The 18679-nt window shown below is 42.3% G+C and overlaps 1 protein-coding gene across 3 annotated transcripts in view; it reads left to right on the top strand.

The window, feature by feature from the left end:
• Positions 1-18679, top strand: part of LRRC8D (leucine rich repeat containing 8 VRAC subunit D) — a 150629-nt gene that overhangs the window by 21253 nt on the left and 110697 nt on the right. For all 3 annotated transcript variants that reach the window (XR_010321467.1, XM_023558431.2, XM_064282331.1), the window contains exon 2: positions 11558-11705. The gene's annotated coding sequence lies outside the window, so the exon portion shown is untranslated. The remainder of the gene's footprint in view (positions 1-11557; positions 11706-18679) is intronic.

Below are 18679 nucleotides of genomic sequence, written 5' to 3'. Positions count from 1 at the left end.
AGGCTAAACTTGGGTTTATCATTGTGTGAATGATCGTTAAACCATGGGAGAAGGCCAAATCATCAAACCTTGGGGAATATTTCTGTATACAGGCAAAGAGGGTTTTATGGTTTTCCTTTATTTTTCTGTGAATATTAAATAATAATGTCCAGTCATTAGCATTTGACATTTTTCCCATTCCTGTGTAGAATGTAATATGGCTCTTATCTTTATACCTTTGTGCTAAATTTCCTTTTTTCTTTACTCAGAACGAAGTAGAGGAACTCAGCCATGTATAGGAGACTAAACAGGCACATCAGCCCAAGGGCAAGGACAAGAAGGCAGGAGGGGACAGGAAAGTTGGAGTAGTGGAAATGGGGAACCTAAGGTTGAGAAGAGAGAGTATTGACACATCACAGGGTTGGCAGCTGTCTTAGTCATCTAGTGCTGCTGTAACAAATACCACAAGTGGATGGCTTTAACAAAGAGAAATTTGTTTCCTCACAGTAAAGTAGGCTAAAAGTCCAAATTCAGAGCATTAGCCCCAGGGAAAAGGCTTTTGCTCTCTCTCGGCCTTCTCATCAGTTTTTCCCTGGACTAGGAGCTTCTTTGCGCAGGAACCCCCAGGGCCCAAAGGACTCACTCTGTTCCTGGCACTGCTTTCTTGGTCGTGTGAGGTCCCCAACTCTCTGCTTGCTTCTCTTTCCTTTTATCTCTTGTAAGATGAAAGGTGGTGTAGGCTACGCACCAGGGAAACCCCCTTTACGTTGGATCAGGGATGTGACCTTGGTGAGAGTGTTACAATCCCACCTTAATCCTCTTGAACATAAAATTATAATCACAAAATGGAGGACAACTGCACAGTACTGGAAATCAAAGCCCAGCCAAATTGATACACACATTTTTGGGGAGGACATAATTCAGTTCATAAAAGCAACCAATGTCACAAAACAATATGCGTATTAATTGTTAAATGAGAAACTAATTTGCTCTGTAAACCTTCACCTAAAGCACAGTTAAAAAAAAAAAAAAAAAGGAAGTAGAATATGTAGGATTTCATTGGTACCTGCTCTCTTCATTGGCAGTCTGTCCTAGAATATGAGCTGTGGAGCCTACTGTCTGGGATTTAACCAGACTCTGCCATTTACTAACCATAGGACCATGGAAAAGCTACTTACCTTTCAATAAAATGGAGATATAACAGTATTTGCCTGTTAGGATTAATTGTGAGGATTAAACAGTTTCTGGAAAAGGCTTAGAACATTTCTGAGACATAGTTAACACTTGGATCTTAGGCTGTTGTTGCTGTTAATTGTTGTCATTAATTCTGCAGATACCCGAAGGTATTCCTTTCCCTAGTTTCCCGTAGATAGAGAGCTTCGTTTTAAAAATAACAGTACAAATTGTCATTGAGAGTAGTAAGGGTGACGTATTAGGAAGTTTGAATCATGCAGTGTTCTCTCTTTGAGGGCTTTTTATTTCCTAAAAAACATATGTTGTCCTCCAATAAAAAGCCTGCTAGGATTTCCTTAGAGCCCACATCTGGGAAAGAAACTTGCCTTGCATGTTGGCAAGTTATAGTAGTTCTGTTCTTCAGTCTCTTAGGAGTTGCATGAAAGGATGCTCACGTGTACATTTCCTGGGACCCAGCCTGAATTTGGGCCATTTTTTTTTCAAACATTACAGACTTCTCTGACTCCTATTTCTTGAATTCTAAATCAGCTGCTAACTTTCAAAGTATAATTTTTGCTGGGAAGACAAACAGTTCTATCAAGAGAGAAGAGATTTCTCAACATTAAATAAATTAGAAATTATAATTTATGCTTAGAAAAATAATGTTAGTCCAAGTTTTAGCCTCCCACTCTCCCCTTCCTCTGCTGTTCTTTATCCTGCCGTGCGTTTGCAAACCATTCTCATGACCTTCTGTCTGTGAGGCATATTTGTAGTGGGGCCAGATTATACATCCACCAGACTTTTTCATCTGACCTCCTAAATTCAGCCTTTGAGCCCCTTCATTTCTTTGGGTTTTACTAACAAAGTCATCTGTTGAAAGGAATATTATTTCCCAGGGAACTTGATGGACAGTGTGTGGAATAACAGGATCACATTTTGTGAAGTTCAGACCTGAGGTCCTAAAATTTTAAACATTTCCAGTTTGTTATTGCTTATTTTACTTAGCTGAGTATCTTGGCATTTCATGTCTAGAGGCGGTTCCTACCCTTTGGAGATCCTCAGCCCTCCCCTGCAAATGAAAAGGAGCACAAAAATGAAACTGAGCTGCTTGTTTTTCCTCACGCCTCTGTTAATTTAACTAAGTCGATTGGTTTGCCCTCATTTGCCCTTTTCACATCTCCCAAATTAATGTTACGTGCAAATTTGATTTTAACAGTGTGAATTATTTCTAAGTTACTTTTGAATACAGGTTGAATACTGTTTCTTACAGCTCCTTTTCTAATCATACTTATAGACATATCCAGTGCTTTCTTTCTAGCCAGCTTAGCCACTGTGTGGTTCTTATTGCCAAGTAAGTTTCAGTTGCTTTAGCTATCCTGATTTCAAGACACGGTTTCGAATGGTTCACCAAGATCACAGTACATGGGGTTCATTGCATTTCCTTCTGCTAATTCAGTTGTGTGGTAGCTAGGCAGTCCTGGAGCCCTGAAATCCAAGGTTCTGGACAAGGTGAGGAGCCTTGTTGGCACAGTGGTAAAGTGCTTGGCTGCTAATCGAAAGGTGGGTGGTTTGAACCTACCAGCTGCTCAACGGGAGAAAGATGTGGCAGCCTGCTTCTGTAAAGATTACAGCTTTGGAAACCCTGTGGGGCAGTTCTGCTCTGTCCTATAGGGTCACTATGAGTCAGAATCAACTCGACAGCAGTGGGTTTAGTTTTTGGTTTTGGGGCAAGGTGAGGAAGCAGCCAATCTTCTTGACTTCCTGTGGGTTTGTTCCTGGCTTCTTCAGTGAAAATCGTTCCCTTCTATTCAGTATTCCTTTATTCAGCAGCACGTACCAGGCTTCACACCCCTGACCTGTAGAAACTTTTAGCCTAGTGGTCCTACAACCAGTGGTAACATTCTTGATACAAAAAGGAAAACCTCTGAACCTTTGACCCCATTCCTTTTCTTCTGCCATATCCATGGGACTATATTGGTGGTATAGTGATTAAGAGGTACGACTCCTAACCGAAAGGTCAGTAGTTCGAATCCACCAGGCGTTCCTTGGAAGCTCTGGGGCAGTTCTACTCTGTCCTATAGGGTCCCTATGAGTCAGAATCGACTTGATGGCAGCAGGTTTGGTTTTTTTTTGTGGGATGAGGGTACCCCCTGTGAACTTTTTCACACTGGAAAAAGCAGCCCAATCCATTTGTGCTCTATTGTGAGTAAAGTGCATTAGGCAAAAGTACACTCTGTGGCCAGCCAGGCTGTCCAAGTTCTGTTATTTACTGGCAGTGTGACTTTGGGCAATTTACTTAACACCTCTCTGCTTATTTCCTGATAGGTAATAGGGAGATGAAAGAGCCCTGGTGGGGCAATGGTTAAGCGCTCAGCTGCTATCTGAAATGTTAGTGGTTCCAACTCACCTAGTGGCTCCATAGGGGAAAGATCTGGTGATCTGCTTCCGTAAAGATTATAGCCAAGAGAACCATATGGGGCAGTCCTACTCTGTAACATGGGGTTGCCGTGAGTTGAATTGAGTCAGTGGCACCCAGCAACAACAACAATAGGGAGATAGTGATCAGAGTATAACTGCCCCATAGGGTTTCCAAGGAGCAGCTGGTGGATTTGAACTGCCATCCTTTTGGTTAGCAGCCAGACTCTTTAAGTACTGCTGTTAGAATTTGGTGAGCTAAGGTTAGCTTTAAAAAAAAAAGACAAAATAATCTTTCACAAGTCGATAATAAAGTTTGTGGGTTTTTCAGGCACTTTGCTTTTCTTTCATGCTGTTTGCCTTGGCCGTTCCACCACAGACAAAGATAAGGAGATGAAAATCAAAGTATCAATTTTGCAACCTTAAATTATTTGTGAATTATTTTCCTCCTCTTAAACTCTGTTAAAATGGGCAATTGAAAATTGGCATATTCAAAAGACAGTGATGTGTGTGACTTATTCCCTATCAGCTGATATATTTTGCTACTTCCAGATGTGTGATCTTTCAGATGTTTACATATTTTTAAGATCAAGTCTAAGAATATTTTTTTTCTTAGTAATGAGCATTATATTTATTTGACTCGTTGGGATAAGTCCTTTTAAATTGTTGGGGTTTTATTTATTTATTTTAAATAAGAATGCCCAAGAAGAACTAAAATTTTTTTTTTTTTTAGTAAAGAAGCAGAAATAAGACAGAAAATGAACAGACAAAACATGCCTTCTAAAGAAAAAATGTCTTATAGGATCATGTTTAGTCTACATAAAACACATCGTGACCAACAGTCAGTAAATAACCCGTGGCTGTTCATTGCTGCGGTCTGTGCCAGGAACGTTTTGAATACTCTTCAACTTGTGTCCAGGTATTTGCATTTAGTTGAATTTTTGTGGCATCCTGCTATTCTTTTGTTTTTTTATATTGTGCTCACTAAATCGTAGTACAACAGTCAGCAGTCAGCATGACCCACTTAACATACATATTTACATACTAGCTGAAGAATGAAAGCGGGGAAACTTGGAAAAAATGTATAAAGATTTTATCTATCTCAATTTCGTTGGCCAGTGGATCTGGCTTATTTACATTTTTGATGCAAAAAGGACAGTCTTTCATTCCACTCCTTTTTTTTTTTTTTTCCTGCCGTATCTGTGGGACTACACCCCAAGAACTCCAGGACTCTGGGTGAAGTGAAGCAGCAGCTTTGGTTCAAGAGCATATTTAATCCAACTTATATCTAGTTATATTAAAAAAAAAAAAAATATATTGCTAGGGCTTAAAATCAGCTGACCTGTTGCAAAAATACATGTTTATTGATTAAACTTTTTCAATATTCGGCAAAGAAGCATGATGCTGTTGCGAGAGAACATTACAAGTTGTGGGGTTTTTTTTTTTCTTTTTTTATTTATTGTACTTTGGAAGAAGGTTTACAGAGCAAACAAGTTTCTCATTAAACATTTAATACACATATCGTTTTGTGACATTGGTTGCCAACCCTACGACATGTCAACATTCTCCCCTTCTCAACTTTGTGTTCCCCATTACCAGCTTTCCTGTCCCCTGCCTTCTCATCCTTGCCCCTGAGCTGGTGTGTCCATCTAGTCTTGTTTTGTTTTATGAGCCTGTCTAATCTTTGGCTGAAGGGTGAACCTCAGGAGTGACTTCAGCACTGAACTATAAGCGTGTCTGGGGGCCATACTCTTGGGGTTTCTCTAGTCTCTGTCAGGCTAGTAAGTCTGGTCTTTTTTTGTGTGTGTGAGTTAGAATTTTGTTCTATGTTTTTCTCCGGCTCTGTCCAGGACCCTCCATTGTGAACCCTGTCAGAGCAGTCTGTGGTGGTTGCCAGGCACCATCTAGTTGTGTGAGCTCAGTCTGGTGGAGGCTGTGGTAGTTGTAGTCCATTAGTCCTTTGGACTAATCTTTTCTCTTGTGTCTTTGATTTTTTTTTCATTCTCCCTTGCTTCCGACGGGGTGAGATCAGTGGAGTATCTTAGATGGCTGCCCACAAGCTTTTAAGATTCCAGGTGCTAGTCACCAAAGTAGAATGTACGACATTTTCTTTATAAACTATGTTATGTCAGTTGAGCTAGATGTTCACTAAGACCGTGGTCCCCAGAGCCCTCAACCCAGTAATTTGGTCCCTCAGGGAATTTGGGTGTGTCTGTGGAGCTTCCGTGATGTTGCCTTGGTCAAGTTACGCTGGCTGTCCCAGGATTGTGTACTGTCTTACCCTTACAATTTGTGTTTTAAAAGTGAGATTTTTCTGAGTAAAAGATTGTAGCATGGAATAATAAATCCACAGCCAAAATGAAGCTGTTCATTCTCTTCAATTAAAAAGAGGAAGGACAAATTCATGAAGAGTTTTAACTCCTGTAGTTAATGCTTTGGGAAAATCACTTAACATCTCTGAGCTCCACTTCTTAACTGATAATGATTCCTTCCTTGGAAGGGAGTTCTGAAAATTCAGTGAGAAAGGGTGTGTGACGGTCCTATGTAAAATGTCAATAATTCTGTACAGGGTGTGTGGGTTTATGATGTGTACATTTAGAAGCTAAAAAAACTGAGGCACTAAGCTGAGGGAGAGACTGGCTCAGTTCAGTAGCCATGCTGGCCTTGACTTTCTCCCTTCCATGTCCTGTGGTGGTGTCCTCTAAGTAATGCTTTCTTCTCAACTGGCTCAAAACCAAGAAACTTTGTGCCCAAAAGTAACGCAAACAATTTCACAGGTAGTTTTCTTTTTTAAATTGTTTTATTGTGAGTATATATAAAATATAAAAACCCGTTGCCATTGAGTCGTTTCCGACTCACAGCGAGCTTATAGTAGAACTGCCCTATATGGTTTCTGAGGAGCAGCTGGTAGATTTGAACTGACAGCCTTTTGGTTTGCAGTTGAGATCTTGACCACTGTGCCACCAGGGCTCCGTATAAAACAAAACATTTGCCAATTCAGCATTTTTTTACAGGCTCAATTCAGCAATAGGTTACATTCTTGTGTTGTGCAACCATCACCACTGTCCATTTCTGTCCATTAACAGAAACACAGTGCCCCCTAAGCAAAGCCTCTTCCTTTTCCCCTCCTCTTCGCCTGTGGTAACCACTGATAAACTTTGGTCTCTACAGTCTGCAGGTAGATTTTTTTTTTTCAAGTTTATTTGGAGCCCCTTGCTGCATTTTGCTTTGGGAGCTGCCATTTAACTCTAGCTTCTTGAAGATGGCTGACACTCTGTGGGTAAATACCAATCAAGCCAGCCAGCTGGCTCTGAGAAAGGCTTCCTGGAAAGCCATGGCCCAGCTTTCACAGAGACCAGGAGGAGGAGGTGTGCGCGCGTGAGTACCACAGACCTCCCCAGAAAATCCTGTTGCAGGTGCTACCTTGGAAGTGAAGGCAGACTGCAGGTTAATAGGGACACTCGGCTGTGAAGGCTCCTAGTCAGAGAGGAAAACTAGTAGGTAACTATACAGCCTGGCATGGTTTTTATTTTTTTTCCTTGTTTGCAAAAACCATCTATAATAATCATCAAGAATCCTGATACTCACATAGAGAAATCTTGTACCAAGCATTTTTTAAGCACCAAAGTGATTTCTTTGTCTTTTAAGATGAAGAAAGGCAAGCAGCATCATTTTGGATATGACTTTATCACCTATCTCCTCCTCCACACCACGTAGAAAAGCTCTCTCTTAGAACTTAATTTGGAGCCTCTAAAATGGTGTTTGCAATGTTGCTGCCGTCATCCATGCACTGTGGTACTTAGGGAGTGGAGACTTTCAAAATGAACCCCCAAAAGTCTTCCAGAATCAGTTGTATCTTTTGTGGCATCACTTGTGCATACCTAGGAATAATTTTTTCTCTTCTTATGAGGTGGTGGTTTTCATACTTTCTTTTTCTACTCGGCAGTGGTGAGAAAGAAACACTTCTCCGTGAAACACAGAAGGAGGAGGAGAATAGCTGAACTATAGGAAAGCGTGACATGATGCTCAGGAGTTGTGGTTATTAGGAAACATCTTAGAGAATGATGCCATCTTAGAAGTGTTGTATTCTCCAAACTATAAACTTTAGGATCCATATATAGAAAAATGTTAATAAATTTTTTTTTTATTATTATTGTACTTTACATGAAGGTTTACAGAACAAACTAGCTTCTCGTTAAACAGTACACATATTGTTTTGTGACGTTGGTTACCAACGTGTCAACACTCCCCTTTTCGACCTTCGGTTCCCTATTAACAGCTTTCCTGTCCCCTCCTGCCTTCTAGTCCTTGCCGCTAGGCTGGTGTGCCTTTTTAGTCTCGTTTTATTTTATGGGCCTGTCTAATCTTTGGGTAAAGGGTGAACCTCAGGAATGACTTCATTACTGAGCTAAAAGAGTGTCTGGGGGCCATACTCTCAGGGTTTCTCCAGTCTCTGTCAGGCCAGTAAGTCTGGCCTTTTTTTGTGAGTTAGAATTTTGTTCTACATTTTTCTCCAGCTCTGTCCAGGACCCTCTATTGTAATCCCTGTCAAGCAGTCAGTGGTGGTAGCTAGGTACCACCTAGTTGTGCTGAGCTCAGTCTGGTGGAGGCTGTGGTAGTTGTGGTCCGTTAGTCCTTTGGACTGATCTTTCCCTTCTGTCTTTGGTTTTCTTCATTCTCTCTTGCTCCCAATGGGGTAAGACCAGTGGAGTATCTTAGATGGCCACTGACAAGATTTTAAGACCCCATATGGTACTTACCAAAGTAGAATGTAGGACATTTTCTTTATAAACTACGTTATGCCAATTGAACTAGGTGAGAGAGATTTTGAGCTAAATGCCCTCCTTCCTGCTTTCCCTCCTACCAGGTTCTTTGTGGAAAAGAAAATGTAACTTTTTGGGGAAGAAGCATTAAGTTTGTGAAAAGAGACAAAGAGCAGCTCCAGGGTAAGCAAGGGACTGAGAAAAGAAAAAAAGTTGCAGTAGAGACGGAGCTGGACCCTAAAAGGATACTAAGACCCCTCAGGAACTTTTTAGTACAATAAGCTAATAAGTTTAGACTCTGAGAACCTAAGGAGTCCCTGGTTGGCGCATATGGTTAAGTGTTCAGCTGCTAACTGAAAGGTTGACAATTCAGATCCACTCAGAGGTGCCTTGGAAGAAAGGCCTGGCAATTTCCTTCTGCAAGGTCACAGCCACCAAAAACCCTATGGAGCATAGTTCTACTCTTGAACACATAAGGTCATTGTCTTATTCATGTACTGGTGCTATAACAGAAACACCACAAGTTGATGGCTTTAACAAAGAGAAATTTATTTCCTCCCAGTAAAATAGGCTAAAAGTCCGAATTCAGGGCATCAGCTCTGGGAGAAGGCTTTCTCTCTCTGTCGGCCTTCTCATCAGTCTTCCCCCAGACTAAGAGCTTCTCTGCCTAGGAGCCCCAGATTCAAAGGACGCGCACGCGCTCTGCTCCCGGCACCGCTTTCTTGGTGGTATGAGGTACCCCTCTCTGCTTGCTTGGCTTTCCTTTTTATGTCTTGAGAGATAAAAGGTGGTGCAGGCCACACCCCAGGGAAACTTCCTTTACATCCGATCAGGGATGTAATCTGGAAAGGGTGTTACAACCCCATCTTAATCCTTTTTAACATAAAATTACAATCACAAAATGGAGAACAGCCACACAACACTGGGAATCCTAGCCTAACCAAATTGACACATATTTGTGGGGACATAATTCAATACATGACAGTCACCATGAGTCAAAATCAACGGCAACTGGTATAAGCACCTAAAGAATAGAAGTGTACCTTGCTGGTCTTTGTAGCCCCTCTGCCCAGCCCCTGTCCTCACACTTGTAGGCTGCTGCCTTTGCATTTCATCTGTCAGCTCTACAACCACAGAGGCTGCTGTTCTAGTGGAGTGGTGCGCAAAGGCAGGTGGGATCTGGGGATGAAAGCATTCACTTCTCAGTAAGTGTCTGGGAGGTCTCCCCATTGCCGGGATTCTTGATCGCTTTTTAATATGTGCTGTGTTTCTTGGCCTCTGTCAGAAGGCTAATAGCAGCATGCTACTGACAGGTGAGAGAACTGAATGATAACGCAGAAGGAAACAGAAAATGAGAGGATTTTAACAGTTTTGCTAAAAGTTGAGGCCACATATGAGTTTTTGTGAACAGTGTTTGCTTTAAAAAGCCCCATTAGAGAAAAATAATTCAGAGAACAAATATTAGTCCGCTGACTCGCTTCTGATCTGGACAGACTTTGTACCTTGGCATATGAGTGGCTGTCCTAGAACTTATTGAACTTTTGCCACCGAGTAATTCTGACAAGGCTGACAGAGCCAGTAGTAGATAATAGGAAAGAGCACAGTGTCCTCTGCTTGAGTAATCAAGGTAGATACTATTCAGGTGTGCCAAGAATCCAACCCATTCAACAGAGTGATAGCCTGTAACTTGCAGGATGATTTAGAGATGAAGGGATGGATCATAGATGGTTGCTGGACTTGATTTTCCTCCCAGAATGTATTACTGTTTTGAGAGTTAGCAGAGTATGGAGGCAATGGCCCAGATTTTATACTTAGGAAAGACCTGTACAGGTTCAACACTCCATTTGGCCACATTCTAGCTGAGACATTGGGCCAGTTACTTTAACTTCTCTGACCTTGTTTCCTCATTTGGGAATATGTGATTAGGACTCCCTGTCTTGCAGATTTGTTGTGAAATGTTAAGACCAAGAGGACATTAAAATGAGAGCCTCTCTAGCACTGAGTAGGAACTTAAAAAAAAAAAAAAAAAAGTTCAGTACGCATCAATTTTTTCTCCTTCACTCAAAATCCAGCTTTTTATGTAGAATAACTGTCCTTTATATTCTGTCCCCCAGTCTGAGTTTGAAACATGAATAGCTTTTATTTAAGTGAGCAGCTTGATGATAGGAGGAGCTGTTTATCAGAGATGGGCTGTAAGTGCCTCATAACCTGATTCTGTGTGCAAGGACAGGCAGCCTTACAGATGCAGCAGTCCACACCTGGCAGCCCAGGAGCCTGCCACTGAATACAGATGTGAACTAGAGCTGCCACACTCTGTGTATAGCAGATTCTTAAGCCATCTGATCACTGTTTAACACTACCCTGAAGTTCACCTAAGTCAGAGGTCAACGAAACCAACAGTAAGCCCAGAATTTTGGAACTATACAGTGATTCATATGCAGAGAAATATGGAATAGTTTTCTGGAAGAACTCACTAGATTATGTATCACTGGAATTTTACTATATGTAAATATTCGGGGACCATGAGGTGAAGTGGGTCTGGATAGGGAGACTCTAGGAATCAGAATACTTTGTAGTTAGCTTTCTTCTCTCTCTCTCTTTCTCTTAGTAGCAACTCAGTTGCTCAGTTTGTGGCAGCAAGCACGTTTTTTCTTTTGAATCAGCCAGGCACAAAACAACTATATTCCCATCCTGAAGCTCTTTCAGCTGCAGGACTATCGTGAATTTACTGGGATGTGGCTGTTAACTTTTAAAATTTGCATAAATCCAGCCTCCACTCCCCTGGCAGTGGTTTTGTCTCGTCTTTACTGCTTCCCCGAGGTGATTTTATTTTTTTCAGAGGTGGGGGTGGAAGAGGGAGAGGAAAGGAGGAAAAAGGCAGACCAAGGGCGCTGGGAAGAAGCTCGGAGTCCATTGATTGTAGGTACATGTGGGGAGAGAGCGAACCCAGGCTGGGCTGGAAACGGAAGGGCTGCGAGGCGCTCGCTCGCTGGAGGCGAGGCGGCCGGCAGGGGGAGGTCCCGGCCGAGGCCGTGCCGCCTGAGGGGTAGCCGGTGCGCGGGGTCGCCGCTCGCTGGGGAGAGCTCCTGGTGGCGACAATGGCGAGGCGGCCGGCGGTGATGCAGCCCGCAGCCCCCTAGTCCTCCCTTCCCGCTGGTCTGCGCCCCTCCCTCCACTCTGCCAACACTCGGATCTCTCGCTCTTCTCTCCCCTGTGTTTTCAAACAGGAAGTGCTCGGCTGTCTGTAACGTGCTGCCGGGTCCCAGAATGGAGGAGTGAAGTCTTCCCGTCGCTGCCGGTTCCAGCCCCCGGAACCCGCCCGAAGCTGAGTCCCCGGAGAGCGCCCTGAGGGAGCAGGGTGGCCGCCTGGTCCAGGTGCGTGGGGCCGGGTCGGGGAGCCCGCGGGGCCGGGCGCGGGGCTGTCACTGGACACCGCCCGCGTGTGCCGCTAAGCCGGATCTCCAGCTCCACGCTGCAACCTCACTGGGGTGTTATGTTCTATGTCGCCTGCCCCTCTCACTGCTTTCTTTCTCAAGGGTCTCTGCAGAACTGTTGCTGCCACCGCTCGGGCTGTGTTCAACTCGAGCGGGCACCTTTGGGCTCCCCAGGGCTCTCCCCTGGCGACCGAGCGCTTTCCAGGCTGAGCTGCCCCCAGCTGCTCCCGGGGCTGCCTCTGCCTCCGGCTTCCCGGAGTCTGCAGCCGCCCTCTCCGCCCTCACCTCCTCCTCCTCCTTCTCCCGCTGCTGCCTGAAGCAGCAGCTCTTTGTTCCTCACTCTCTGGCCTGGGGTTATGTACATAAATGTTCTGGGAAGCTTGAGACAATGAGGTCTTATTAAGGATGGTGTGAGTGTGAGGGGTGGCGAGAGAGAGACGGAGAGGATGAGTGGTGCGTGGGGAGGTGTAAGGTGGAAAGGAGAGCAAGAGTCTTGGCATCCAGGCTCAGCAATCTCTCATCTTCATCTGATGAAAGAGTAACCCTGCTCTTTGCTTTCTATTTTGGGAGAGCCAGGCCATCACAAACTGAGGGAATTCGTGATTCCCTCACTACTTACAGGCACAGGAAAGGTAGCCACCAGGAATGAGGGACGGGGAGCTCTGAGGTGTTTAGTCTGGTGTCTGGCTTGTTAATTCCAGTGTGGTTTCTTGGCTGGGTTCGCCTTGCTGAGACAGAAGGTACTTTAAAATGTATGAGCCAGGCATCTTCCTTTACTAAGCTCTATTTGTCATCAAGGTAAAATTGAGGAAGACACTTCTAAAATTTACCAGGTAGATCACAGATTTCACATGCAGGCTTTGCTCCATCTTAAATGTTCACAGCAGAGAACAGAACACCAGGCAAAGAGTGGTTTTATGCTACAGACTTTTTGCTTTTTCATTTCTCTGGTTGCTCTTCTCTCAGCAGGCTCTAGATCAGATTGACTTCTCCCCCAGTGAAAGCCGGGCTTTGTTTCACTGCCTATATTTACCTGGGGAAACTCGAGTCTTGGAGTGACACTAAGGGAGGTGGGATGGTTGAGAAGAATCTGCTTGATGGGAAGACTGTATGGCTTCAAATGAAATGTTCAAACAGTGTTGAAGCCAGTAGTAGCATCTTACTCTTTACTTTGTAGGATATAAATTGAGCAAATGACTGGCAGGGAGAAGAGCGAGACTTGCCAAAGAAGGGTCTCTTCTGTAGGACAGAGAAAAAAATGTATAATCACGTTACTGTGTGGTGCACTTAGTGCCTTCAATTTATTGGGTGGCCAAGTTTCCAAAGCAGGCAGGGATAGTGATAGAATTTCAATTCATGATGGGGGATGTTGACTAAAACATTCTAAATGTTGAAAATTTTATAATAAAATGTATTTACTATATAATTTTGCTTTGAAAGGAGAATCTTTGGAAGCCAGGCTGCCTGGTAAATTGTACTAATCCCCCCTTCTGCCCCCTCTTTCATATCAGCTGTAGGGAAGTAATTTGAATTATAAGATCTTATTCCAATTGTCCTTTAGAACCTTAATCTCTTATGCATTGGCTTTGAGCATTGTGATAGTATCTGTAATTGGTGTAGTTGAATTAGTAGTAAGATACTCACTGACTCAACGGTAGCAGTTTTTTTTTTTTTTTTTTACTAAGATACACTGTAAGAAGTGAGCAATTAATTTCATCTTTACTAGATAGATGGAAACCCTGGTGGTGTAATGGTTAAGCCCTATGGGTGCTAACCAAAAGGTTGGCAATTTGAATCTGCCAGGTGCTCCTTGGAAACTCTACGGGGCAGTTCTACACTGTCCTATAAGGTTGCTGTGAATCGGAATCGACTTGACGGCAGTGGGTTTGAGTTTGCCAAGATACATCACAAGATTAAAAGTGAAAACAAGTCAAGACCTGTACAATGTCTGTGTTTTACCTCTATTTTTACACCCGTTTATACTCCTTGTCTTTTGGTTCATTAGTTTATTTGGGGATTTTCTTACACATTTGTCATTCTGCTCCAAGATACAACAGAATGATCTTAGTGACTCTCTAATCCTGTCACCTATCTAGGAACAGGATTTATACCCACCCTAGTGGAATTTAAACCCAGGAATAATAACTGGCCTCTATAGTACTTTATAGTACCATTTCAAGTGGTTAAGCACTTACCCAGGTGCCAAAAGGTTGGCGATTCTAACCCACCCAAAGGTGCCTTGGAAGACAGGCCTGGTGATTTGCTTCCGCAGGGTCACAGCCTTGAAAACCCCGTGGAGTAGTTCTACTCTGCACACAGGGGGTGGCCATGAATCAGAATCAACTTGATGGCAACTAACAACAACATATTGCCACTTTATATTTTACAGAGCGTTTTTTCTATATCTCATTACAATTTGTTGGTCCTTTCAGCAGGCTGGCAAAATGTAATTCATTTATTGTTGTTGAAGAGAGGAAACTGAGGCTGGTAAGATGTGCCTTGTCAATCAGTGGTCAAATTAGTAAATGGAGCTGTTGAGACTTGAAGTAGGGCCTTTTGATTTATAATTGTTGGCTCATTTGTAATCTGGATACTTGCCGCCTAAGGAAGAGGTGGCAATGCTGATGCAGGTGGTCCTCAGCCATTCCCAAAGAGAGCCGATAAACACTGACTCTAGACTAGCCGTACCTACATTTCCAGGTGTCTCCTGCTTCCCTCCACCTGAACTCTGCCCAAAGCCCAGTTTGGGGGCTTTTTTCCTCCCCTCCAGTATGTTTGAAATTTACACTTCCTCTGTGTCAGTGACTAGATTTAGCTGTGTTTGCATCAATGTGATTTGTATTCTGCTAAAATTCTAACGGTATATTTTGATTTTTAGTTGTCCTTTGTCAGGTCTTAGTGGGTATCTTTTTCAAGACTCGAATTAGCATATTTTACCTTCTTAGACTTAAAAAAACACCACTTCTGGTTTGCCCCTAGAGTAGTTTACATCCCAGAAAATAAATAAATAAGTTAATAAATGATATATTTGACTCTCCCTAGACCACACATAACTGCTCACCCCACCCCAGTTCAGGATATCCCACTGAAAAGCTCACATTATGGAAAAATGGTAAACACATATACACTTTAAATTATATAATATTCCCCAGATGGAAATAAGTTTATTTTTAATTATTTTTATTTTTGCAGTGCTTAAAGTTAAGGCTCCCTTCAGCTAGGGTTGATGTTGCATTGAGAAAAATGTAAATTAAAATTTGGAGTATATTTTCATTGGGAAGTACTGCATTTTCTCTTCAGTACTTGGAGTGTCTGTGGTGGTCTATAACTTCTCTGCTATAGAATTCTGTCAAGCACGGGGGAGAGAAGTGGGGGTGGAGATAAAATGAGTGCTCTTTCTTTCATCAGTGAGGAATGAAGTGATATATGCATATTTTCCTAATACACAATGCACTGCTATTTCTGTCTGTGCTGGTGAGTTGCAGTGACTTGTGAACTAGCCATGTGTTTTCCAACAGAAAGGCTAAGAGTAAAAGGGTAACTAGCTTTGATGTTAAATGCCAAGGAAAAGCTAATGGCCAAGGGAGGACTAGGAGTGCAGATAGATGGGAGTAGATTTTCTGTTTTTAAAAACCATCTCTTTTTTCCTTCATGAGTGTTATAAAATGAAAATTATCTTCTCAGTCAGAAACAACATGTTAACTTTAAAGCATTGGTTCTCAACCCTTACAAAACCCAGGAAGCTTTTATTTAACACTCAACAGTTTCAAAGATCTTCAGAGTTTTACTTTTTGTCTCTGATGGCAAAATATTTAGTGACAAAGTTACTATTTAATAGCACTCACATGAATATGTATTGTAAATAATTACCACAGCATCTTGCTACTTTTGTAAAATAGTACATGTATGTGTGAGGTAGGGATTCTGTCTGCTGAGCCCCTCCTAGTACATAGGCTGGAAATCAGGCCCAAAGTAAAAAAACTACTCCAAGCTGAAATACCCAAAATGTACATTATGTCAGCCATCAGTTTATAAAGGTGGAATTTTTCCTCTTTGTTTTGCATTAGATAGGAGAATGTGTAAAGTTTGAACTTTGGATCTGGTCTTGTTTCTGGGTTAATTGTTTTTCATGGTAAGCTTTGAGGTCTTTGCTGTTACGCAGTCATGGATAACTAGATTTCTTGTAAGAGCATTTTCTCCTTGGTACTTCTGTGACAATCCCTTCCTTGCGTTTGTAGAGTCTGGGCTCTGATACCAATTACAGAATCACCACTGTCCATGACCACCACCAGCAGCAGTCTTATATTCAGTTCTCAGAAGCTAAATGAAGCCTCCCAACTTTAAACTTCACCATTTGTGTTAAGTTTGTGAAAGGGGAGGATTTATTAATTTTTTTTTCTTCTGCAGTGGGAAAAGCTGACATATAAATTCATACTAAGGCAGGCTGTCTTATTTCATTGCCTGTTAGTGTGTGTCTTAGTTATCTGGTGCTGCTATAACAGAAATACCAAAAGTGGATGGCTTTAACAAAGAGAAATTTATTTTCTCACAGTCTAGTGGCTAGAGGAAACCCTGGTGGCGTAGTGGTTAAGTGCTACAGCTGTTAACCAAGAGGCTGGCAGTTCAAATCTGCCAGGGGCTCCTTGAAAACTCTATGGAGCAGTTCTACTCTGTCCTATAGGATCGCTATGAGTTGGAATCGACTCGACGGCAGTGGGTTTAGTAGGCTAGAAGTCCAAATTCAGGGTGTCAGCTCCACTAGAAGGCTTTCTCTCTGTTAGCTCTGGAAGTCCTTGATATCGGTCTTCCTCTGGACTGGGAGTTTTTCCGAGCAGGAACCCTGGGTCTAAAGAATGCACCAAGCTGCTTTCGTAGTGGTATGAGGTCCTGCCTCTCTGCTTGCTTCCCTTTCCTTTTATCTCTTGTAAGATAAAAGATGGTGCAGGTCACACCTCAGGGAAACTCCCTTTACACTGGATCAGGGATGTGACCTTAGTAAGGGTGTTACAATCCCATCCTGATCTGCTTTAACATAAAATTACAATCACCAAATGGAGGACACCCCATATATCTGGGATTATACGGCCTAACCATGTTGACACAAAGTTTTGGGAGACACAATTCAATCCATGTCAGTATTGCTCTGGTATTCTGCTCAAGAGGGGTTAAAAAAAAAAAAAAAAAACCCTTTGCCGTGCAGTCGATCCCTACTCAGCGGCCCTAAAGGACACAGTAGAACTGCCCCATAGGGTTTCCAAGGAGTGCCTGGTGGATTTGACCTGCCGACCGTTTGGTTAGCAGCAGTAACACTTAACCACTACGCCACCAGGGTTTCCCCAAGAAGCGTTAGGCAGGACATTTACATCCATTAGGATTGGTGCATGAAGTTCTTTCCCATAAAATAATCGCTTCCTATTTATTAAATGGAGTCCCCAGGTGGTGCAAATGGTTAAGTACTCAGCTGCTAACCAAAAGGTTGGAGGTTCAAGTCTACCCAGAGAAGCCTCGGAAAAAAGACCTGGGATCTACTTCAGAAAATCAGCCATTGAAAACCCTGTGGAGCACTGTTTTTCTCATACCGCACCACTGAGTCGGAATTGACTCAACAGCAACTGGTTTTATTTATTGAACACCTCGTACACGTCAGACGCCACACATGGATTGTCTTCAATCCTCCTGGTATTGTGCAGGGTAGGTATTACGCCTGTTCTCTAGGTGAAGAAACTAAGGCAGGCAGAGATTATCTAAGTCACATGGACAAGCTAAGGCCCTAGAATCCAGGTTTGTGCAGTCTCCATTGTTAAAACATTTCCCTCCCATCATCTGCTGTTTCTCCATCCTTAACCTAACCTATGAAGAGAAATAATAACATTTTGTTTAGTCTTACCTACCTTTTCAGCAAAAGTTAAAGTCATAGAGAATATACAGAAATTAGGAATAGGGACGTAAGAGGATCAACATTTTATAAACGTTTTTGGTTTTCACACAGTATTTCTTTTTTTTCCTAAGGAGCCTAAAACCTAACCCATTGCTGTCGAGTTGATTCCAACTCATAGTGACCCTACAGGACAGAGTAGAACTGTCCCATAACGTTTCCAAGGAGCGGCTGGTAGATTCGAACTGCCAACCTTTTGCTTAGCAGAGCTCTTAACCACTGTGCCACCAGGGCTCCTAAGGAGCCTAGGTATATGGAATTTATTGGCCTTTGTGAGAGTTTCTTGAGGCAATATTGCCCACAAGCAATATTACTGGATTATAAGAAGTGGGCATGCTAATTTTACTAAGAATTGTACGTATTGTCAAGTTTATACCCTCATCAATACTGCATGGAAATTTCTTTTTTATTATGCCAATTTGATAGATGTTACTTTTACCTTATAGTTTTATTTTGCATTTTTCTGATTTCTAGTGAGGCCAAACATTTCTTCATCTACTTCATGTTATTTCCCATTTGTGTTAATTGTCTGTTGCTATCTTTAGCCTATTTTTTTTCTGTTGGGTCTCTTACCTTTTTTTGCAAGAAGTTCTTTGAAGGAGTTTTTACATAGTTCCTTGTATATCCTAGAATTTAATCCCATGGTGGATTTAGATAGTGTGACTGCCTTCTCCCTGTATGTCACTTCTCTGATAACTTTGTGGTGCCTTTCATTAACTAAAGAATAATTAACGGATTTTTTTTGGCTCATCAGTTTTTATTATTGTTACGGTTTGTACCTTTTAAATCATTTAAGAAATCGTTTCCTGTTCTGGGATCACAGATGCACTCCCCTCGCTTTCTTCTGTTAGCTTTATAGATTTGCACTTACAGTTTTGGTTTTTAAACTATTTGGAATTAGAGATATGAGGTATAAATTCAATTTTTATTTTTAAAAAACTGTATTGTGAGCCAGTTTTTCCAACACTACCAAATCAGTC

Source organism: Loxodonta africana, chromosome 3 (genome assembly GCF_030014295.1).
Source record: "Loxodonta africana isolate mLoxAfr1 chromosome 3, mLoxAfr1.hap2, whole genome shotgun sequence".
Taxonomy (NCBI): domain Eukaryota; kingdom Metazoa; phylum Chordata; class Mammalia; order Proboscidea; family Elephantidae; genus Loxodonta; species Loxodonta africana.
This window is presented reverse-complemented; position numbering and strand designations above follow the sequence as displayed.